This window comes from Rissa tridactyla, chromosome 2 (genome assembly GCF_028500815.1).
Source record: "Rissa tridactyla isolate bRisTri1 chromosome 2, bRisTri1.patW.cur.20221130, whole genome shotgun sequence".
NCBI classification, from domain to species: Eukaryota; Metazoa; Chordata; class Aves; order Charadriiformes; family Laridae; genus Rissa; species Rissa tridactyla.
Window position 1 is genome coordinate 69,454,846 of NC_071467.1, and position 25,692 is coordinate 69,480,537.

The following is a 25,692-nucleotide window of genomic DNA, read 5'->3' on the forward strand; positions in this document are numbered from 1 at the left end:
CCATAAGCTTTTATTACCTGCTTGCAGCATAATACCACCCCAAATGCTGCCATACTTGATTTAGAAACCACAGAATCTAACAGAGATGGAGCAACCCATTCTGCAGATCGGGAAAAAAACACTGAATTGAATGGGACTCAAGAACAAACCCGTGCACTTTTTTTAACTGGGCCCTGGATTTTCCTCCTAGCTTCAGAATGGCTGAGAACTATAACCTTCCCTTTGATTTATGGTTGGCCAAAGCACATGTTTCAGACCTCTTGGGCAAAACCGGTGCTATTTTTTTAGCTATACACTTTAATAAATAATGGACAAGATAGCAGAATTAGAACTGTGTAAGACTGACTGAAAACAGTGAAAGAGGAACTGCAGGGAAACCCAGCCACCCGTCTGACATACTGTGGTTTTAGAACAGTCCGTTCACTGTATCCAAAATGGTATTATAATTTAGAGTCTGTCACATATGGAAGATGTTAGCAGTTTCCATTGCCTCGTTCCACTTGGTAGACGTACCCACTGAACCTATACAAGGTCCATTCCAAAGTAGGTGATTTGTGAAAAGTTTTCATGCTTCTGGTTCTTATAAAAACTGGTATACAACCAATGTTTGAGTTTCATTTTGTTTTTGTTTCTACAGCGTGAGCATTTTATTTTAGAGAAAATCTGATTACAGCATTACTCTTAAGAAGTCCTAATGTTAGTAGGTGGAGATCTCGTGATTAAAGTCTATTTAGTCATTAGTACTATCTGCATGACAAAATGAAAGCTTATTTCTAATACAGAGTATTTACATGATCTTTATCACTTGTAACTATTACTGAAAAACGATAAATTAGGCATACACTTTCAAAATAACACCTGGAACAGAACTCCCTCTATAAACTTGTTTAACCTTTTATTTTTTAGTGACAGATTGGAATTTATTATTTTGAAAGTCTTGGAGCACCTGGTCTGTGATTTTATCAGAGTTATAAGAAATGCCTTGGAGGCGAGGGTGGGGGAATGGTTAGAACAAGAACTGTGATTCTTTAAGAAGTTCCTTTTATCTTAAGAAGAAATTTAGTTTGAAAACTCAGAGCACTCTGGTCTGCAATTCATTCTGACAAATCAGTTCTTAAGGTGTTAGTTATATTGCAGTTAAACAATCTCAACATCTCTGCTGGCTTTCTAAGTTTAACCTCTCACCCTGGGAAATCCGATTAAGAGATAAATGTAGATGGAAAAATACACCAAGTATTTGTTGCATTTCTCTGCCCTCTGGAGCAGTTGTTGGCATAATACTTCCTACATCCAGAATGTGATGATGTGTAGTTAACTGTACCTTTCAAATGATGTGGACAATTTAAAGCAGTCTAATAGCGACATCCAAAATCTGCATTTTAGGTAAATACATTATGAGATTTGTGACTTTTCTGTTATCTCAGAATCAAACAGCACCACTTACAGATGCAACAGAGGGATAGTTTAACTCCTTCCCTCCTTCTCTGTCACAAGCATATAATGATGTAAGTATCAAAAAGGCTTCTTTTCACTGTGAAGCATTTAAAATGTCTTAGCGCTGATTTTTCTCAGATGTGCTGCCCAAACCATGATTGGCCCCGATTCTGCAAGGCACTGTTTACAGTGTCTTCGTCAGTGGGATTGCTCATATCATCCCAGGACTGGGGCCTAGGAAACCTGCCCATCTGCTAAATGAAATTGTTTCTCTTTAGTTGGCTCATTAGTTGGACTTTGACAAAGCTAAACTTGGGTGATTGTTTCCATTTGAAACTTTTTTACTGTTAAGAACTGCCTGTCTTCAAAACCGGACTAAAGCTCTTATTAATGAGACTGAAAACACGGTATTTTTGTGCTAACTTAGATATTAGGCTTGCTGCTTAGCATGTCTAAAATTAGGCTGGCATGAAAGTTCAAGAATGCAAATCAGCACTAAACCCAAGGTCAGCATAAAACATTCAGATCACTCCACAAAGGAAAAAAGGGAAGAGTCGTATAATTTAAGAACACATTTCCGTGTCTGCAAAAAAGCAAGTGCACAATCTGGGTAGCAAAGGAAAGATGGATTTTTGCTCCAGCGCAGATCAACTAATTTTGTTTTCTTTCCCATCTGTCCTCCATGTGAGTCTGTCCACATGAAAAATCCCGCTTGGTGAAGCCCCACAGGGATGGCATCCATATCACAGCAAATGCTGGGACCATTCATCACTTTGGTGCCTGGGATAATTTTACAATAACCTTGGCAGGCACACTTCTACGAAAGATGATTTTCAGCTGTAGGCCTGAAACCAGATTAGATCTTGTTGTTTAATCACCAGCATAGTCATATTCCCAATGCTCTTAAGTGAAGTTTCTTTGTGCTATGTATTTCTTCATTTCAGCGTTACACTCTAGATGCATAAAGGGACTGCCTATAAACTCCTCTGAGACATTCCAGTATTAATCTTGGACAAAAACACAAGGGGTAAAATTCGTGTGGTGCAATTAGTCAAATTGTAATTGAGTTGAGATTAGAGTTTATCAAATATTTAAAGTTTCTGCCCTTCATAAAAGGGATGAAGGATGAAAAGTGTGGGGTTGGGGTAATTCCAGACAGAATAGATGAGTAACAATGAAGCTTTCAAAAGAAAGTTCACATATGTCTGTATGACAGTGAGATTTATGATTATTCTGAGTTGTTCACTTCAAAGTATCTTTAAGAATGGTTATTGTAAAATAGAACAAGGCAGACTGAATTTCACATTGGGAACAAAGAAAAATTATCACCGAAAATTATCCACAAAAGCAAAGTGGAAAAAATGAGCTAAAGTCATTCAGATTTGCTCCTGGTTTAAGACTAGTGGTGTACAGAGATTTCTAGAATAGGAAAGTAAAGGTAAAAAGGCGGAAAGTTCTTCCTTTATGTTATTTGTCTCTACTTGGTTTCGTAATAACATATTGCTACTAACGCCCCACAGTCCAGTGTTCCCTGAGGTCGCTGAAAGCCTCTGATCAGATTCTAATGAGAACCGGATCAGGTCCCATGTGGGTGCACTAGAAGCCCATTTCAAGTTGGGTTTCTTTTTAAATCACAGGCTTGAAAATAGTTTCTGCTGTTTTCAAAAGACATTGAAACACAAGTGTGAGAGATATGTAGACTGGAAACATATGTATTTTCCAAAGAATTGTTTCGAGTGTTACTCTGCAAAGTTTCACTATGAAATCTATAACCATTAAAAGCACGCTAGAAGCTCACTCCCTCTTTTTCCAAGCATTGAGGAAACCATGGCCTATTCTTGCTGAATGTAGGTTGATTTATTCCAGTGAAGACAAATGGTTCTCAGTAAGCAATCATCAAATTCAAAGTGAAACTCTAGAGCTTTGAACCCACATGACCTGAAGCAGAAACCAGTGTTCACACCAACCCTTGCAAGGCAAAATTGCTGAGTTTGGAAGAAATATCAGCCATTCATCTGAACAGTCAAGAAAAAAAATAGTTTCATGAATATCAGCAAAACAGACTTGTTATTTTTAATTTATGAAATTTATTGCTGCATCGTTTGACACACTTCCATCCCTTGAAATAATTACATATTGTAAAATGTTTCGTGAGAAATAGAGTAATAGACTGATAACCATTTACCTAGGCAACAGAAGCAAAATTTTGAAGAGTGCACGTACACTTGCATTTGCTTGTAGGAATATAACAAGAAGTATGAAGGAATACAAATATTCCTTCTCATGCACATTTACGGTAACAAAATGATTAATTTCCATGCGTGAATTCCATGAGAAACTTTTTTCAAAACTAAGCATGGAACCACATCCCCAGGTACTGGAAACTCAGAGATGATCAGTCTGATCTGTGGGAAGCAGGCTGGTCAAAAAAAATTGGTATTACTTTTCAGTGGAAGTAGAAATTTGCTTACAGAGAGGCCTCCGTAGGTGTATCTGTACAAATTTATGTAGGGCTCACCATTCTGATAAGGGGTAGGATCAGTTCATGTTTCTCTAGGTCAGATGTGTTGTGCCACCAGGTATTCTGTGGAAAGTCACTGTGTGCCACTTTCCCATCTCACTGTTCCTGAGATGCTCCCATCAATCCTGTTACTCCTTCCTCTATTCCAGAAGGCCCTCACTATCCTTGAACCTGCATAAATGCATAAATAGCAGCTTCCTGTTTCCTTCTTTCCACCATTCACCAGTTTCCTTTGTTTCTTTTCCCTTTGTCTGGGTAGGGACATCATTCAGCATGTCAGTGTAGTAACCTCTACTGAGGTGAAGAGATTGTTTGGGCTCATAGTTTTGCTGTTGGTTGCTTGGTGTTTTTGGTTTTTGTTTGTTTGTTTGTTTTAAAATTGGAAGGCTCTAACGCATGTCGCTTCACATAGCCAAAAGTTAGTCCTGTGTGAAATCATTGCAGAAAAGTAAATGGATTAAAACCAGACTTGACTGAGTTTAAAATAGAACAGCTAAAAGGAGTCATCACTGTGTGCAGTCATTTACAAGGGAACACAGAAATTTCTATTGCACTCTATCCTTTGCAATGGCTTGGAAGGACTATAGAAAATCTTTGCTAATAAAATTTGTACATGGTACAAAGACTGATGGAGCTGTACATACGAAATGCTCATACAGGGAGAAGTATAGACATTTTGTTAAACTGCATGCCAGAAAAAACCAGCCATTTTAAGGTGGGAGCGCAGGAATGACAGAATCCTCTTAGTAACTAAGTTGAGTCAAATGTAAGTATTGCCTGCACTCCTTCACATGATGATCTATCTCTAGGAGGAAGTTTTAAGGCTGGCTGTGATTTATAGATTAGTTTCCAATATTTGAGCTGTTTCCAGTTGAGCTGCTACCATTCCTACCAGTTGGAGTCGCAGGTGTAGTGAATTGTCATTCTAGCCTGTATGGACACTTGAGGAAACCCTGGAGTCACTACTTCTAAATGTTGCTGGTGTTTCTAAACCTTCTTTTTGGGAAATCAAAGCACTTTCTACATTGAACTAAGAGTTATGCTGTGCCCTGACACTTCAGTCATACGAGGGCTCTGTAAACATGTTTCCTAACAAGTTATCCTTTCATCCCTTCTGCCTCTCAACACCATCGTAAGCATCTTACCACTGTGGTCAGCCTCAGCAGTCCAGAACCAGGAGGGTGGCATAAAACTCGCAAAATTATAGAAAAGTAATACATATCTCTTTAGAGCTTGAGTGTGTATGGCCAGGAACAAGGAGGGAGAAAGTGCTTCCATCTAGCTAGGGCAACACATCACTGTTACACACAAGGCTGTGGGATGCTGAGTGAATGAAAATGCTATTCAATCTCCCAAGAACACTGTTTATTTTCTCAAGAAAGAAAAGAGTGTGAAAAAGTTGGGTGAAACTTTCTGTTGAGATCTGTATTACAAGAAATTTGGGGCCCCTTTGCCTGAAACAAGATTTAGGAAAATGAAATATTTGTAATTTGAAGTGAGATAAAATAAAGTCTGAAATAAGAATCACATTTTTACTGGTGATGATAATTAATTATCGCAGTTGCTTATCAAAGGATGTGCTAGATTTTCTACCACCTGAAATCTTTCGGCATAGTTTGGATATGTTAGTGATTATCTCTTGTTCAGCCAGGGGTTTCAGGCACTGTTATGCAGAAAATCAGATTAGAAACTCATAGTGGGCCCTTATGGCCGTAAAGGTACATGAAAGTCAATGGCACAAATTTGCAACAGTCAGTGATTTCGTTCAAGACTGAAACTTCTAAATGCAGATTTCTGTTTTTCATTCTGAATGATGAAACGTCTAATGTGACAGGAGCTGAATTCTGGCTACAGTTAGATCGATGCAACTCTGGTAATTTCAGTGGAACCACAGGATTTGATACAAGGACTTTTCAAACCTGTATGTTTTGACAGAAGCATTATTGCCACTTAATCAAAAGCTTTTACCTTGAGAAGCTTGTTGCCACAAGCATTTATTGTGAGGAGTGGGCATTTTTTTTGTCTAGGGAAGAAAAAAAAAAAAAGGAGCATTTTAAAATTATGAATGCACCTCACTGGTTTTACTATGCCTGACACAGGAAAGTGTTTTAAAAGGATATAAATATATGATTCAGTAATCAAAAATAAGTATGTGACTCCTAATGATCAAGCCCAAATTCACTGGCTGATAAGCTATGAGAAGTGCTTTGTTTGAGGAGTTAGGATACCTCACTCTCATTCTTTCAAGTTGCTATCCACCATACCGAGCAGAATCCCACAACTTTACAGGTGGAGCCACATTGCAGCTAGTGACACAGACAGATGACATATTTATTAGCTTGTCAAGGCTTCCTCTGTTTATGGAAGACTCACCCAGCTAAACAAAACAGTCTGCTTCCCATTGGCTAATTGAGCTGGCCCCTGTTGAGAGTCTCAGCAAAGTGCTTGATGAGGCATAAAATGATGATTAATTAATTTACTGCTCAGTTGATCATCAAACTGAGAGGTTTATGATTCTCACAGCGGTCAACACTCTCTCTTCAATGTGCAACAGCATGAGCAGCCTTCACTCTGGCCTGCTGCTGCCTTTGCTATGACCTGAGATATGGTGGCTTAACTCAGGGGAAATGGGGAAAAAATTAAGAGAAAAGTTTCAAAAGGGATGTACTCAGCAGCCTCTTTCAGAGAGGCTTGTGAGTGCCAGAACACTTCTCACAAAGGGGCTTTTTATATCTCAGCATTAATAAAAGCTACTTTGCTGGACATTATTTTGGTTCAGTGGATTACATAAGAAACTCCCTAAAAATAACAGTTTCTTCTCTGATGCAATGGCTAAAAGTCAGAATTAGAATGAAGTTATATAGAGACAGGGCTTCACAGTTGCAGGTATAGGTGTGTTAGAAGAGATCAAAATACCAGTACAAATATTGAGTGGGGTTTTCTCTTTTTTGCTCCTTGAGATAAATTTTAGTAATTTAAAACTCCTTTAAAAAAAAAGAAAGGAATTATAAATATTTGAAGATTTAACAAGACGTGTTCTGTGTATGGTGGGCACCACATTTAAAAACATTATTCAAAAAGCATGGTTTTGCATTTGTATGCATTTGCATCTTGTGTGCAGTCACCAAGCGTTTTGCATACGTTTTTTGTGTAAAAACTTTTAAATATTTGCACTTATGATAATATTCTGACTAACTTTTCTTTGAAATTTTAATGTGGTGTCCAGTGTTTATTCCTAATGTGAAGACAACTAAATTCTGCTTAGTTACAGTCGTTTAATTCCAGAATAGTGCCAGGTGAATGAATATAAATGTAAGAAAGCAATTGAATTCTGTTGTCAGACAAGTATATTTTATACCAGCCACTTGGTCCAATTTTTCACCTGAGCTAGGTGGCGGAACACATACATTGGCACAGGGACATGTGTATGCCAGTGTATACACATTTAGAAGTTACTTTTCTCTCTTTTCTGTAAGACTGTACCAGAGTTACTAAACATACTGAAAGACACCGGGAAAGATCTTATAAATGTCTGCATGCCTGAGCATCTGAGTGGGAAATAAATGGTTTGTCTGTATAATAGGAAGAGAGGGTCAGTTTGCAAATTATGTTTTTCTCATAATGCGTTCTTAGATAGGATTTGGCTAGGAAGAACCCAGGCAGAAAATGAAGCTGTTTGATATAACTAAAGTCCTTTTATTTGGCTCAGAAGAACAATGAGAACAATAAGCAAGTGCAAAAAGGAATTGAGTTAGTACAGTGAGTAGATCCTTTGTTTATGAACTATGTTTCTTTTTTGATTCAGCCTTTAGGAAACTTAATCTAGTTTAGATAAACCAGAGGAAGCAGCCTCTTTTTCTCAACAAAGTAATGCACAGAAACCTAAGTTTGCATATTTACACAGAATATGCTATAGTGCAGGAAAAGTGCTCATAAAGAAACAGAGCAGAAAACCAATAAATTCTGATAGAGAAATTTAATGACACCAAAAAAAAGGGAATGAAAACAGTGTAGAAGACAGGATGAAAGATCATCGTGTTCCAAGAACTTGCACCTTGCTCAAGGAATGGAAGAAGTCTCACTAAGCAATGTAAATCACTAGATTACATGGACTTATTTAAATAACACACTTTTTCAAACGTAAGTCATCTGTCTTTGGGAAAAGGCATATAAAAGTATGCATAGATGAGAAATGACTTTCAAAAGACTTAAGAGCAGCAATGGACAAATATTTAGTGTGAACATCTGTGACATGATGTGACAGAGTGGGCTGACGTTGACTCTCGGATGTACAAATGGAGAGTAGTCTTTAAGTGTTGGAAGTTTTTTACCTCTAAAAATGGGAGTATTGACATTGCACAGGTTGTATAAAAAGGAGCTCTGAAAACAAATCTCAAAATCATGTTGTAGTCAATGAGATAGATCTGTTGTTACCTGATACAAGCTTTATGCTGATATTTTCAGATTTGTTAAAGTGTTGCTGAAGACGTCTTAGAAGAGTGATTATGAAATTTAGTAGCAGAAAAGGTAGACTTAACTCTGCCATGGTCAGATATTGACTGTTGGACAGCTATGTTTCTGTTGGGCATCTGTTATTCCACCTTTATATTGCTACTCTCAGTAAAGAGTAACTGCATAATGGAAGCTCTGCAGTGGACATTTTTACACAAAAACTTGTCCAGGTCCGATCTCTCTGATTTTTCCCCACTCTTCTATGTATAATCATGGTCTAAAATTCATCAGTCTGTAACCATGTCTGCTTTCTCTCATACTTCTTTTTACGATTCCCTTCTGAAGGTCGCATAAAGATACATAGTGCTTCATTTTTATAGCTTCATAAAATGTAATGGCAAAAAAACCATTAGCTAATCTGGTTGACTACCTTTGAAACATGGGCTGTAGAATTTCACCTGGTTATCCCTGCACTGAGCTGAATAATGTGTATTTGACTAAAGTGTATCTTCCAGATGGATATCTAGTTTTGATTTGAAGACATCAAAGGCCACTTCCCTGACAGTTTTGAAAACATCAAAGAGTACTGAGCTTGTGGAAGATAAAAGAAAAATGAGTTAATTGCCTGGATGCTAAAGGGAAATTTACAGCAAATATTTTGGTCCTATTCTGGTTTTTAAAAATCTGGCTTACTGGAAAGACTGCAAGCCATTATTACACCCATAAGTAAAATTGGCTTTCTTTTTTTAGATCCAGGCCTCACATGGTAGACAAACAGGTCTGGAGGGAAAAAAAAAAAAAGAAAATAAAAAAAGAAAAATAATGTAAGATCTTCCATAGTCTACCATTGGCAGTCTTTGTAAAGGACAGGCTGAAGCAGAAGAAAATGATCTGGGTGACTTTGAATGCAGAATATATTGAACTCTCTTAGTTAGGTTGTAAACTAGGAAACAAGCAAAGGTGAACTGAAGAAAACTTAAGAAGGGAAGGGAAGGGAAGGGAAGGGAAGGGAAGGGAAGGGAAGGGAAGGGAAGGGAAGGGAAGGGAAGGGAAGGGAAGGGAGGGGAAGGGAAGGGAAGGGAAGGGAAGGGAAGCTAGTAGATCCAATGATAGTTCAGCCATCTCAAAGAGATTTATAATGTGCCTTTAAAGACTGTTTCTTCTTCCCTTCACTCTCTGTCATCTGAGAAGTATTTTTTTCTGTAACTACATCTTTTTCTTTTATTTTTTTATATCACATGTTCTCCTTTTGTACTAGTAGAAATGAGTAATGTTAAGAACACACTTTCTGACAGATTTAATTACTTAGTAACATTGTAGGGCAGACATTCCACAGTGTAGGAAGATTTAAATTACAGCTAAATGAAACCTTTGTATCTTATTTTTGGCCTTTTTTGAGAGCATTCAGTTTTGTGCTTGCATAATCAACTAACACCTTTTTTGTCTTCTAGGACTGGTGTCCCTAAGAACTAATCATCTTCAGTAGTAGCCTGAGCCATCACCTGTTAGCTGGAATGGACACAGGGACCACTTGATGTCTTGGAAACATTTGATTACAACTGTTTTGAGAACAGATTGAATTACATCGTTGAAAGAATTCTCAAAATTGTTGAAAGCGGAATCAAAATTATTTTAAAATAATGTTTCACCCGATGAAAATTCATGGCATTTCAAACAGTATAAGAAGACTTTCCTAACAGCATGGCTGAGAAGAGCGTAAGACACTTTTCTTACAAACTTATCTCATAAATTGACCCCTATGAACTATTACTTACTGTAGCAGTTACGAAATAAATTAAAACAAATGAAGACTTCACTTGGTTTTTCCCCGGCACTTATGAAATTTAATCTTCGTGGAATGGGACTATTGCTCAGCAATGAAAGACTCATGACACTCTTGTTGTTCACCGTAATGGTCCGCGGAGAGTTCAGATTAATTACAAACATCCTTCAGCTAATCACGTTCTTCTGGCAGTCGGTTCAGCCATGGACCCTGGACAGCTCCGGGAAGAACAACCTCCCTCCTGACCTTTCCCACGCAGCATGCCTACAACATAGCCACGTGGGTGTGTCAAATCCATGGAATTTTATCAGGTAGCTTTAACAACTGATGAGTTTGTCATTGGACATCCTCTTTGAACATGACATTTAGTGGGCTGAAAAAAAAACCCAAACAAAACAAAAAAAGAAATCTTCCTTATTCACTGAACCAAACTACTTATTCTTTAAGAAAGTTAACCTCTTATTAATTGGTCTGTTAAAGCTGGTACTAGAAGAGGTAACACAGAAGAAAAGGAAAAAACCACATGTCTCAATCTGGCTTGGGAAGCACTGTGGTTAAATCCACAAAGACAGAGCATGCATACTGTCGGGAAGGGGTGAGTAGGATGGACAGAATGAGGCTAGAAGGACAATGTATCACTGTTATAAATAACTGATCTTATGCAGATATGCAGAAAAACATTTGGAATAGAGGTGATCCTGCATAGCACTTACCAAGCAAAAATTATTGTTATATATTCATGAACTGACCTGCTGAATCTGGCACATTCCTTTTTATTCCTGTAGTTGCATTGAATCAGTAAGAAATCATAACATGAAACTAAAATCAAGCCAAGCAAAGAGTGATGTAAAATCAAACAGAATTGTAAAAATTGAAATAGATTTTAGGTCATCAGCTGATATGTCTACTTGCTCAAAGCATTTCTTTCTGCATGGAGTTTCCTGATCTTCTTATCCACTTTCAGTAAGATTATCAGAATAGGGATGACATTTGAAGACTACTACAAGACTACTTCATCACTTTCTTTCCCAATTTTTGTTAATCCATATCAGTCCTTGAACCAGGACTCCATGTAGAAAGGCACAATGCAGTACAAAATTTTGTTTCAGCGTCCATAAAAACCCAGTATGTACTAGATAAAATTTAACAGCATATCTTCCCAGCCATGAATGCAGAGCTGGTTTAATATGAAAATGTTTGCTTTAACTGATGAGCACCTTGCTGTGACTGCTATCCTAACAGTTAAAATGCTTAACAGCTTTTCATTATATTGTCCTGATGATCCATTTGCAATTTCAAGCGTCCCCCCCAGCTTTTGTTTTTGGTAGGATAACAGTCCAGTTTCCAAGGCAGAAAATCACAAATTTTTGTTTTTTATACAAAAATGTTGTTGCTGTCATCAGTGTTTGAATATACTACGATCCATTTATTGTCAGCAACAGAAGAAAGCATCCAAAATATATGTCTAATTGCGTTTAGTTTCAGGAAACCATCAAGTTCCATCACACAACCAGAATAAGCATTAGATATGCGTAGCTCTGAAAAAACCACCTCTGTTTTCTAATATCAGATTAAAAACCTTTCACTTTGAAGATAAGTTAGTTCCTCTTACCTTAACATGCCTGCAATCTTAAATTTTGCTGTGGGTTTTTGTTTTTGTTTGTTTCACACTTTCTTCATTTGTTTTAACCACAATTAAATCTAAAAATACTGAAATTTTGGTAAAACCACTGCCTTTGGGAGGTGTCTTGGGTGTCATTTACCAAAACTAGACTTCTACACTTGTCATACTCTAAATGACTATAAACTTTAAACTTGTGAATTCAGTTAGATACTGGGTTAGATTGCTGAGCTTTTTAAAAAAGAAGACACGGTAACTATGAATCAAAGTTAAAAGATCAAAATATTACATTTAAGCATAACACTTGCATGTAATAATGTTTTCCCCCATAAATGCCTATTGGCTGTTATTTGGCTTTTCTGTGATCCATTGAAACAGGAAAAAAAAAAAAGCCTTAATGAACCTGGTTAAAATAAATCAGGTACCAAAAATACTTCTCAGCTTCGAATTCATTTTTATCTACATATACTTCGAGCAAAAAATCACCATAAGTTTCAGGAGAGTGAGTAGGGATTGAGAGTTATAACTGCATAGAGCAAAGCTTGGCTATGCTCTACTATCAGAAGCACTGATACTTTTGTAAAAATAAGTCTTAAAAGCCCTATCAAAGCCAATGAAATAAGAAAACAAATAGCACTGTAAATTGAAAAGAATAAGCGTAGTGTTTAATGAACACTTATTGACCAATAACCTGCAACTAATGTAACTATAGATTTTTACTTTAGCTATTCATAGCTCTAAAAGGCAGCCATTTGAAGCTGTACAGACAATAGGGTGAAGTGATGGTTAACAGAAATGCATTTCATTAAAAGCTAAATTAAATAAGACTAAATTGGAAGTAGATGAAAAAGTCTGCTTAGTTTAATACACCCTTGGCTGTTCGTATTGTTCAGTCTTGATGGTCCTTTAGCATGTGACATGGGGAGGTCAAAATCTGAGTGTTTTTTTTTTTGCCATTGCCAGCATTTCTCCCAGTAACCACAATTTTAACTTGATACTTCTTACAAATAACCTGTAAGCTAGCAATGCCTTGTAATGAGTAAACAGCTGACCTTCTAAAGCCATCCAATAACAAGGATTGTACATTGCAAAGTGTACATTCTTTATGTGGGACTAAATTGGACAATCTATATTTACACTGGGTACTATCTCACCATGGATAGGACGCTTTTTGCTCTAAATAAGAGGAATATAGAACTCATGGTTTCTTTTTATTTATGCCGGAATATAAAGAAATCTTCAGTAGCTTAATTTCTTCCAGAATTTAGGGGAGCTTAGAATCTCAAGATGTAGCCGTTGGAAAGATCTATTAGACCACATAGTCCCAGCATGGCTTTTCTAATATGATGTGAACCACTGATCACAAACAAAAAAACATACCACACATTTACCAGATCAAATTGCATTGGTTTTAACTGTTAAGGTAATAAACTTGATTCAGATGTTGTAGAGCTGAATAATTCTCCATTATAAATTTGAAATCTCATTTAGATGTGCAACCCATGAAGCAAAACCAGGCATCATATGTGTTACCAAGTATCTCAATATCAGATGTGGCATAAGAAAAACAATAACTGGAGACAGTAATGCAATAGTACTCTGATGGTGGAGCCACGTGTTTAAACAACTGGTATTTTTAATGCAGTTTACATTTAACTTATTTCAGTGAACTTGAAGTAAAATGCTTATTTCTCAGCAATAAAAGCCAAAAGCTGAAGAAAGAGATTTCATAGAATCAGCTATTTAAATTAGTAACAAATAAATATTGTTTAGGAGTGAGGCCCAGATCCAGAAAAATAGTTTTGTCCCCAAAACCAAGTCTGGCTAATGAGTGGAATACAGAGCCTTCAGTAACACTTTCGGGATTTCACCCTACTGAAAGAGAGGACTTTTTTCCTCTTCTTATTTACTTTCTGTGCATATTATTGCAGTGTGGTGTGTCTTTGTGAGCCTTCTAGGTGTATGTGGCTGACACGCCATCCTTGGGCCTACGGTGCTCTGGCGTACTTAGAAGGGCATGGTCTGGAGGGTGTTTTCCCCCTAAGCTTGCAAAACTTCAATATGGAAAGCAGCTTGGGTTTCTCAGATCATATAAAGTTTGTCTTTGCTATGTGAAAGAGGAGTTAGGCATCTCTGATGTATTCAACAAAGCAGGAATGCAAGCATGTGTTGAATATGTAGAGGCAGAGTGCCTCAGCCTGCCAGCGGGAAAGTCAAGTTGTAACTTATCAGCAGCAGAACAATTGATTTGGGCACCTTACTTTGGACTCCTGGGACTTGCGGTTTGGAACTTGATCTCTTGATGAATAAAAAAAAAAGCAATCCCTCTCACTCTTCACTAACGCTCTGAAACAAGCAAACAAAAAAGATATAGGGCTGGCAAAGCCCTGCTCTGAATTCCCTTGTTACTGGCATTACTCTAAGGATTCAGAGAGAAGTATTAATGCATGTTCATATAGCACATCGAGCTAGAGCAAAGAGCTCTTTTTCACACCAATCATCATGTCCTCTTGAGGACATTTAAAAATATTAGAAGACTCAGGGTTTGGGTACACCATCTTTCTAATGGTGAGGTTTGCTGTCAGGCAGTTGCGACGTTGCTTTGGAGAAGGCAATGAACACCTGAACTACATCTGCTCAGGGGTGGTGCTTGGAGAATCACAGTCCAAACCAGAATTCCTGGGGCATGTCGCCACTGCAGCTGTGTTAGAAGAGGTAATCACCAGTGTATCTACCCCTGCTGTAGCTACAATAGCTTGTTTGCATTTTCTGAGGGTGAAGAATGAGGCAGGATTTCAGAGGTACTTAAAGAGGTTGACTCCCGATAACCACTTGTACCATGAAGGAGGAAAGGAACAGTCATTGCTTCTGAAATTCCCATAAGGCACTTGCCTGCTTTTTGGAATTTTATCCATGGAAACCAGAAACATGTAAAGAAACTGTCTGCAAACTGCAGTAAATAATTCCACTTTCAAAAATATGTTTTAATAAAATTATTATTTGTCTTTCTTTTTTTTTCCCCCAGCACATACAATAGAGCTCAGCTTAGCTGACAAAACAATGGAGTAATGCTATATTTGTGCACTTTTAATTCAGTGCTGGTTTTCATCTAAAAGTTGCTTAGCATAAATCCTTGGGGGGGAGGGAGAGGGAGAAACAATCATCTAATCACTAAAAAATGGGCCATTCTTCATCCTTAATACAATAATGCAAAAATTTAGAATCAAAATATATTTTAAGCTATATAACCACATGAACAAAAATTAATTGACATAGTTAACAAAAGAAATGTTACATTTTGTATGAAGGCTATATTTGGTGAAGAAACAGCATGGTTTGAAGGACAAATCATCAAACGAGAATGCATCTTTCTTTGGTAAAAAAAAAGAAATGAAAGAAAGTAGAGGAACACAAACCAAGAGGGAATTCCGTTTAAACAATGTTCTGTGCAGTCTGATTCAAAGTACTATGAAAGCTGGCAATCTCTTTCATTAAGTCTATCCATTTTCACTACTTGCTGTTTTAGGTACAGTTCCCGTAAAAACAGGGAAAGCAGAGACTTGTGCAGATTGTTCCTCCTTGCCACGCAGTCTGCCACAGGGAAAGGGGCAGACATTACAACTCTAAGGAGTAGCATGACAGGTACACTGCTCGTTGTCCAGAGGGCAATGCAGGAGATCTGCAGGACTTCGGAGCCTGAGTCTCATTTAACCACCCCTGGGGCTGGCTAACTTCAAGGTCCAGGGCACAGTATAATTCAAGATTCATTGGATCAAGAATGAGAACTCAGGTGTCTTCTTTCCAGATAAGTGTTTTGTCCAATAGGTTAGAGTAGTTCATTTTTCCCCACAGCCCAACTAATGTTGATTTGTCTCTGCAAACAGAGCTTCCACTAGCATGAAGACAGAACATTTACCCCAGCAAACCCTACAAGTGAATAACTATGGCTTTCAATTGAGAAATCTGTGTTGGGAGCTGAAAAGTGCTTGGGTAGAGAGTGGCAGTAAAAACATGCTGATGAGCCGGCCTGCCTACTACACATCAGGAGACAACTACCACTTCTACACCTGTATAACTTTGTGTGAATGAGCTCTCTTCTATGCCTAAGTGTATAAGAAGATTCTGGGCAGTGATTTCTGATATATGAAACCCCAGAGAAGGGAGGGTTATCCCTCAGTTATTTATAGTCTGATGTCCTGCATTACAGGTTCTCTATTCAGTGTATCTAGTATAACCAACTTCTGATGCAGGGGAAGGTGGAAAGAAATTTCCATGAATAACTCTCCTCCTCAGAAACCAAATTCTATTAAGGAGAGAAATAGTTTCCTGGCCCCACAGGTAAAGCAGAGAAAAGCCATTATAAATCTACTCAGGCCCCGAGACTGATCTTGTCCCCAAAGCATATCCTGCATTCTTCTTTCCAAGCGTGTTCAGCTGTAATATGGCCGAGTACTCCAAACTCCCCTCTATCCTTTGTGTCTGTAAGTAGCTAGTTTTAGCAGCTCCTCAGATAACATGCTGGCTCTTGAATTCTTGTTCTTAGGCACCTATTTCTCCATCTTTAACCAGATCAGGAACTCAGGGAGTTGTATTTCAAAAACTTGCCAGGTAGCTAGATATTGGGAATCCCTGCTGTCATGATATATAGACTCTTTATCATTCTATCCCAGTGTGCCTCTCAGAGCAATTCCCAAGGTGGGGGAGCTTGGAATAGCTCCCCTCAGAGCCACATCCAGTAGACACAACTAACTTCTAAAGCAGGAAGCTGTGAGAAATGTAGTAGCCTTTTAATGAAATAGTCTTTTTTTTTTTTTTTATGCATAGACTGCTTTCTTGGGGCATTTTGCTGTAGTGTAATCTTATTTGACAATAATCCTTACACTGACAAAAGGAGCTTTCAAGGAAAAGAAAGAACAAACAGCTTTTAAAATTGAATACATGAAGATATAAATGACACGGGGAAATTTAAACTCAAGGTGAGCTTCAAGGCACTAGGGGTGGAGATGGAGGGGAGGGAAGCAGTGAGCAATGGCAGTGATTGAAGAAGGGGAACCGAAAGGAATCACAGGGCACAGACTTCCACACAAGCTTCTCCATAAGGCTCCGCAAAGCAGGTGTTGGCCTGCCCCATCCCCAGCAGCCCTCCTCAGCAATAAAAAGCCATGAATGCTTTTCTATGGCTTGCCCTTTAAATGTTCAAAAGGGTAAAAATCTGACATCTTGACACCATTGCTATATGTGCAGAGGCTGGATGTGCATGAAATGTAGGTTTTATTAGTATTTTAAACCTAATGTAAGTCAAACATTAAGCCATGGTTTATAAAGGTTTGACTTCATTGTAACGTAAACAGTAGAGTTATGCATAGCTGTGAATATACACCTGTTCTGCTTTGTCCATATGGTCACAAAAGACTCAGTCCAATACCATCCTCACTTGGACAAAACTTCCACAAGAGATATATTCACAAAAATTCATTGATAATTTTACAATACTGTTACCCAAAGTGTGCACTTAATATTCAGAACAATAAAAAGCGCAATAAAATGTATTCTAGATAAATTTTATTCTCGTTCTTAAAATGCTGAAGGACTGTTTGGTTTCTAGAAGTGCCTCTCATGCCTTTATTGCTTAATAACCGCAGTGAAAAATTACTTTCCATCATAGACTGGTGTTGCCAAAGCACCATTGTAGCATAAACCCTAAAAACTTTCTTACTGCTAACAGTATGCGTCTTAGAAAAGTGTATATATATATATAAATTAGCCTTGCAGTGTACTCCAGAGATCTATAAAGACCATAATACAAAACTATGGTAATACATAATGAAGCAAACCTGCAGATCAGGAAGACGATTCATGGAGAACACCCTCGTAATGCTTCTTTGTCGTGTTTTCCAAAGACAATTCTACCTCAAATACCTCCAAAGACCAAATCTAATGTAATGTAATGTACACAGAGAGGTGCTTAGATAGCCCAAACCAAGCCACTTAGGACTTCATAGGTCAGCTCTGTCTTAAATTCCACCAGGGGATTAAGCAACAACTGGTACAGATTTATGCCCTATATTCACTGTTTGCATCTTCTTTTCAGAAAGATGAAGCAGCAATTTCATCATGTTGAATATTATTAAGGTGTGATCTTATAAAAAAATGCAATCAAAATAGGGATATTGATCACAGTTTTCTCCAAAACAAGCTTTACTCACGGTCCCTACTGGGGAAGATTAATTTCTACACCAGTGACTCTTCTGCTCCTCTGATGTCACAGTCTGACAATCAATATTTTACTCTTCTGAAAGGCTAGGAACATTTCATTTTTAAAGCAGATATGAAGTAACTTTCTGATGTGTAAATATTTGTTGTGATTTTGGGGAATATTTTATCTTTTTAATATATTTTTTTTTTAAATCTTGTGCGTATACATATATGTGTGTATGAATATATTTAAAGTTGAAAAGGACAGAAGGAGAATATGATGTATTATATTTTATGAACAAAATCCACCTTCTGGTGCAAGCTAAGCTAACATAATGCATTCTGTATTGTATATTCTGTATGTGTATTCTGTACATTTATTACTTATTACTTATTTATTATTATTTTTGAAATCTGTGGTTTTTTCCTTACTCTGTTAAAATTTAAAGTTTTTTTTTGTTTTGTTTTGTTTTTTTTTTAACTGAGGATGGTACGGAAAAACATTGACCTTGCTTGTGATACCAGGATTATCCATAAGAACTGCACCTAGTCTTTTTTTCTGTATGTGAATTCTGCTTGAGTTAAGGATGTGGCACCTCCCTAACGAGGGAGGTTCAGACTCTCTTTTCTATAGGTACCCACCAGAGGGAGACAAAGAGATTTACTGTAAGAACTGATGGCCGCAACTGATAGACAGCAAAAGCAGAGTTTCTCAAACGTTTAAATAGTTGTAGAAGCACTAATGTGCAAAGCACCCTACGTCTGTTGGAATTACTGTTTTTCTATAAACTCTAAAAACATCACAAAAGCTTTATGTATCCTTTACGTACAAATATTTACACTTATGCCTGTGTACATCTATACAAGTATATACATATGAAAGTATAACTTTTGACATATGTTTGCCTCCTGCAAACCCTTCAGAAAGGAAAGTAACTAGCAAGAGTGTTTAGTAAATCAGAAGAACCACATGAGTACTGCTGAATATGGAGACTGGGTTCTTAATTGCAGTTATGCAGCTTGACAGTATGACTCTAACTTTTATGTATGCACAATTAACTAACAGCAGGATCATCCCATCCTTCAGCCAGTCTGGTCAGCTGCCCAGAGATGCTAAATCAGAGGGATGGTGTGCCTGGAGCACTTTCCAACACAATTTCTGTTTCATCGGTTGTTAGCTACTCACATACAAGGCAGAGGATTGACAGCATTGTTTTTTCCCAGTAATGATCAAAACAACTTGGGACAGGGCTGGGTAACCATCCTGGCACATTGGGATGGTTATGTGTCAGATATTCAATGTTGACAAAAACCAAACTTCATATCAATGAACAACAGGCCTAAGTAATAATCAGAAAAGACAAGGAAATTGATGGAATGCTAGAAAAGGGGACTAGAAATCTAATGCAGAAAGCAGTCTCAGGATGGATCACAGAAGCTAATACAGACATTCTCAGAGGTTTTATGTGGCAGGACAAAAATCATGACACACTATTTGCAGCAAAAGTGAGCAAAATTCAGTTTTTCTAGTAACTAATCCTCAATATTAGTCACGAGGTTATCCTTGTCTTTTTGTTTTAGAGTTCTATTGAAATATGTTGAGCTGATTACTTGGGTAGACATTGGTTCTTATTAAGTGACTGAAAACGTCGAGTCAAAGAGAAGGAGACTGACCCGCTTGTGAATTATGATGAAGCTGGCATCCAAAAGACTTTGGAGGGGAATAATTTTGAAACGTCTGTCATTTCATCATAACAGTCTGTCTTCAATCAAAGCATGTTGTAAATAGAAGTGTTCAGAAATTATCAAAGGAAACAAAGTTTTGTCAAAAAATGCTACTTCATCCAGTCTGAAGTCTTTCATTTAAAACATCTTGGGTTCAATGAGGTTTTAGCAAACTCAAGGCAGAGTTCAAAGAGAACCCTGCCTGGATTCCTGCGGAGTCTGCCTGGGCTACGGACATTGGAAACAGCCACCACAGGTCAGATCAAAACTAAATTAAAAAGAAACTTCCAGTGAACTTGGAATCCCAGTTTTGGGCCAGCTCTGCTTATGAGGTATTTTTACTGCTATTTAAAAAAGAAAACTTTGTATGTAGCAGCTATAGCTCAGGAGGGTGGTTTTACAGAGTAAATTTTTATCTTCAAGAAGAGCCACATAAACTATTCAAAATTAGAAGAATGTGATTAAAAACACACGTTGCTCTTCTGCTATAATCTCTAAAGAGGCTCTGAAATTGAAACAAATTAGCTTACAATTGTCTTTTAGGAATATATGCATTAAATATATATATAATTATATATCTATAAATAAAGTTCCTAGTGATACAAATGCTTCACAACACTTCATTTGCTGTACTTGGTGACTTTTGAAAACAAATAACAGACATGGTGTTCATTACCAAAGTGTAAAGTGAAAAAATAAATTCATGCACACATAAAATGTGAATAAAGTAATTTTACTTAAATATGTTCAGGGTCAGTGTCTATTCAAGACATAAACGTCTAAAATCTCAAAAGATAATTTTGCATATCTCAGTTCCTTTAAAATGATTTCAGGTATCTCTTGCTACCATTAATAAAGTGGTTTAAGGTTGTAATATATATGGACTATGTATATAACTTACATGAATATGCATGTTTAAGTATGCAAATTATTAGGTAGATCTTCAGAAATACAGAGAACTTGGTGGTGATAACAATACCAAAATAAATAGAGAATACCATTACAAATATTTTGGGTTTTTTTCACCAAAGTAGCTACCAAACAAATCAAGCAAAAAGTATTAAGTATTTAAATACCTCATCTGTATGTTTCCTGCCTCAGATCATGATGGCACAGCACATACATGTTAGCATATAAAGAGAGACAGTAGACCACCTGAAAGGTACACAGCCAGGCAAATGTTTTAGCATTATCATCTCGCGCAAAATACCTAACATAACACTGTCTCTAAAGCTCATAAAAGTTTTCAAATAATTTTTGAAATCCAGAATTGTTTCTGAGCCCTTCAGTCTGTACTAAAAATAAGAAAACTGGTGTGTTTCTTATCAACTTATTTGAAAGAAGAATTCTATTGAAAACTAAACTCATTTCAGTTACATGCTGAAGTGATTGTGCTAAAGGGTCTTACTGTATAAATGGAGCACACAAGCCAAAAACAATACAAACGTTTAGCTGCTGGCTTTAGCCAGTCTCTTTCAGTGCAAATCATAATTGCTTTAGGACTTTCTGAATCCACTTTTGAATTCAAAGCTTCAGACAAATAATTGGATTTCCTGAAAACATGCTGAGCTATGTTGCTCTCCCTGTCTTGCTTTATGTCCTCAGGGCTCCAGTCTCTGCTTTATATCAAGCTGCACCTAGTAGGCTAATTGGAGGGATGGGTAGATCACTCTGCATTAACATGTCCATCTGTATTAAATAAAATCTCCTCAACAGTCTTTATCATCTTCAACAGAATTATCACTTCAGAGTTGAAGAAACAGGAAATCAAGTAAAAATGGCTGTGTAATTTACCAATGGCTTGGGTGCCTTAGCCCTGTAGACCTATGATCCAAGCCAATTATATTCCAGCTGACTTATTTTTACAGTGCTTTGACATTGTATACTCACTTCATGTGTCTCACTGACTGCAGGGCAGCTCTAAATATGCTCTGGGCCATCCGCCTAGACATTTCTTGCTCTAGGTAAAGTACAGTTGAAATACCATTTGAGTTTGATCTGCAAGGCTTGTAAATATGTAATATCAAAGATTAAGCCCTTGAGTTTCCCAGTATTGTGACAGGTGTACAAAAGATATCATATTAACAAATGAGGTGTTGCTTTTTTATTGTTGTTATTTAACATTAATAATATGTAATGAGCTGGTGACCTTTTTTTTCCTCCACTTGTGTAGAAAAAGAAAAATCAAGCTAGCATGGCTGCTGAGACAAAAAAACGTCCACTGCCTACGAAATCTCTGGGGTCAGGTTTGCACTAAGAGTTCTCCTGGCAAAGCTGTGTTTGTTCAGAGTCTGAAAAACTCGCACCTTCTTGCTGACCTCACTGTGATGGAAAACACTAAAAACCAGCACTGTAAGGACACAGTGTTGCTCTAAGGGAGGTTTGGATGGCTTCACTTAAGACATTTAAGAAAAAGGCACAACAAGGCATAAAAGAAATTCTTTTATTGTGTCGCAGCACCAGTTTGATGGCACTTTTCACCCCTTAGCATGCTACTTGCAGCCTCCTTTGCTACTGCTACCATCTCAACCTCTTTTCTCTCTTTGCTGTCCCAAGTGTAGCAGAAGATAGAGACACCTGTCTAGTCTTCACAGTAAGCAACTATCTTCTGCAATCTCTGTTTGTTAGCTTGCTGGGATTTGACTTACAATTCTGGTTCTTTGGGGACTTTTTTTTAAAAAATTAGGTTTTTTTAATAGTTACTGTGTTCTTGAATTCTATTATTTTGGATTACGGCCAGCAGAAACCATGTTGGTAGTTGAAGTAGAAAGATTGCCAATACTGCAGAGAAGCATGCATTAAAATATTACTATGCAGAAGCATATATACCTGACCATTTTTTCCATTTTATTGGTCTTCTGATCTGGGTCTGCATGAGTTTAAAATTGTTTTTGTCTTCTACGGTTTGTATCTTTATGTGATACAGCAAAAGAGTCTTGCTGGATAAGACCAGAGGATTAGTGCCAGATTCCTTTCTTCTGGCAATAGCCAGGAAGGGGAGAAGGGCTAGTGCCACCTGCTTCCCATGAGACAGCAGGCATCAGCAAACAGCCAGTTGCTTCAGGGCTTGTCTTCTGCTCTAGGCCAATTCTGAACAGATAGATCAGCATAGTCCCAGTATTGACCCTTTTGAACTCCACAAATTACTTCTCTCCATGTTGAGAACTTACCATATATTCCTACTTTCTTTATCTTTATCTTATAAATATATTTATAAACTTTATCTTAGTCAGTTTTTACCAGTGGAAAGACTTTCTTTATTCTGCTAAGGCTACTCAGTTTCCTTCACATCCTGCCTGATTCAGGGCTTCCTACTCTGAGAGCAGATCCTCAGAAAGCTTGTTTTCTTTTTGGCACTGTGGAGGATCCTCTCTCTTGGTTTGGCACAGCTGGGGTATTGTTACAGTCTCTGCCAATTATGGATGGATCTTATTACTGAGGTTAAGTTCTAACCCACCCATCCCCACCATCATTTGAAGATGTGTAATAATTTTGACAAACCCTAATGGCCATTCCAGATGCCCATTTATTGTGGAGTGACCCACAAACTATCACATTACAAATGGTCACAAAAACATAGCCACCATCTGTGGTGATGTTTGAGTTTTCTGTGCAACTCTTGACTTATAAACCAGGAATTCAGTTATGTCTGGTAACAGAAAAGTTGGTCAAAGCTGGAATTAAATCTGAATATTAAACAGAGTATAGCTTCTTCCAATTTTAACAGCTGAAAAATTTTTTTCAGAAACCAAATTTAGTCTGATGAAGAAACCCTCTGTGAACAATGTAGCCGCAACCATTATGGATCAGAGTACAGTTTCATGTGTAATTATTCCATTTATGTCCAGATAAGAGGTATTAAGATGAAGCTGTGAAAAGCTGCATCTGAATCACAACACAGATGGTAGACTTACTGGATAATGTAGGTAGGAAGGCACCTCAGGAAGGCTCTGGTCCACCCTCCTGCTCAAAAGAGCTATGAGGTCAGACTGGGTTCCTCAGGGCTTTATCTGGTCTTGAAAACCTTGAAATACTGAAGGGTTAGGATTGCACAGCCTTTTCTTGACTGAACCTCTCCTGTTTCAACTTATGCCTTTGGCTCTCATCCTCCCACCATGCACCACTGAAAAGAGCCTGGCTTTATCTCCTCAAAAATCTCCTCTTAGGTGCTGGAGCTGGTATTGTGTCCCCTCAAAGCTGTCTCCCAAACTGAACAAATCCTACTGCCTCAGCCTCTCAAAGAACAAGTGCTCCAGGCTCTGACCATCTTGGTGGTCCCCATGCTGTAACTGCTTCATTCAATCAACATCAGTATTCTAGAAGGTGCAAATGATTGTTGAGTAAAGAGGAAAAATAACTTCCCTTGGCCTACAGGCTATAGGATACAGATGGATAGATATGTAGATAACAGCGCAGGATAGTGGAAATATCTGACCTATAACTTCAGTCTGCAGAGATCTCCAGGTCACCCACTTTGATGAGTACCTTGTGGACTAAAAGGTGTTTGCTGCCCAAACAGAAGGTAAAGGTTGATTGTGACTAGTATCCAAAACCAGAAGCAGTCAAAGACAACCTGACTTGAAAGCTAGCCTGGTTAATGGCAGTAATAAGGTCCCTCTATGCTTGCTTTCTCCTGGATCATATTTTCCTCCCCATGGGATTTCTATTGAAAGGAAATAGGTAAGGGCACTGTGCCAAATTCCATCTACAAACTGAGGTCCACCTGCTTGGGAAGCTGAAGTGACCTGACATACAGAACAGGCTTTGTGGGTGAGATGGTGTGGCTGCTTAAAATACGAGCAAACATCTTTCACAAGATGCCAGTGGTAACTGCTTGATTGGCATCGTTCTTTATGAAGTATTTGGTTTTACTCTGGAGTTTGGCTAGATTAAGGCAAAAACTTATACCCAGAACACTACATCCATAATCTTGGATGATGTTTAAGTTTTCATTAAAAAAATTGTTTTTAAACCTCATATTTTGATGTTAAGGATGGAAATGCAAACATTTTCTTGAGACCACAGACATGTTAGCAAGGCTGCAGTCAGGAAGAAACCTGCAAACCTCATGCCTGTGTTGGAACAAATCAAGCCTAAGTGACACTTAGGGAGGAGGTTGGTTGGTTTAGGGAAGAGATTGGATTGTCCTCGTTGGTGTGATGTGGAAGCCCACAGGGGTCTGCTTTCTGCTTTCTCATGACCTTGTGTAAATTACCATTTTACGACCATTCTAGGCAGAGGGCAGTTAACTGCTTCGTCAGGAGAAAGATGAGTTTCTCCTAGCTTTTCAGAAAAAAAGTTGTTGGCTTTGCATCAGAATAAACATGTTGCAGAGTCCAGATCCCTGCAGCCAGTTATTATTTAAGCAATAAAATCCATACAGCCTTTTGGCATCAAGCCTTATAGTTTTTGTGGGAAAGGAAGAAGTTGTATTATTTTCCTTCTTGCTATTTCATTTATATCACAGAAATGGAATGTCTTTCACAGTTGATTGTATGTACTTTTGTAATTCATAGATGTAAAACCAAAAAGCCTCTGTGATTCCTAAATGTTCTGTAGCCAAGCCTCTCTCAAGACTCTTCCAAAACTTACCAGTACACAATTCAGGCCAGAAACCAATTCTTGGGTAGCTCTGCTTAAATCCCTCTGCCAGTCACCTGATAGAAAACATGCCTGTACTAAAAAAGTAAGGAGGAGCCACCTTTGTTTTCCTAACAGGAATGCATGTTATAAACTTTTCTTTAAAGTATTTACAAAGACTTTTTGTTAATCTAAGGCCCTTTGGGTATTGACACTAGCCATAGGTATGTCGGCCACCACTAACTTTTTGCTTTCAACAAGAGGATAGCAAAAGGAACGTTAGAAAATGTAGTTGCCTTGCAAGGGACTGCCTCTATACCTGAAGAGTGACTTGAGACCTGGGAATATTGCTTTAAATGAAGAGAGTAGTAAAATCTCAAT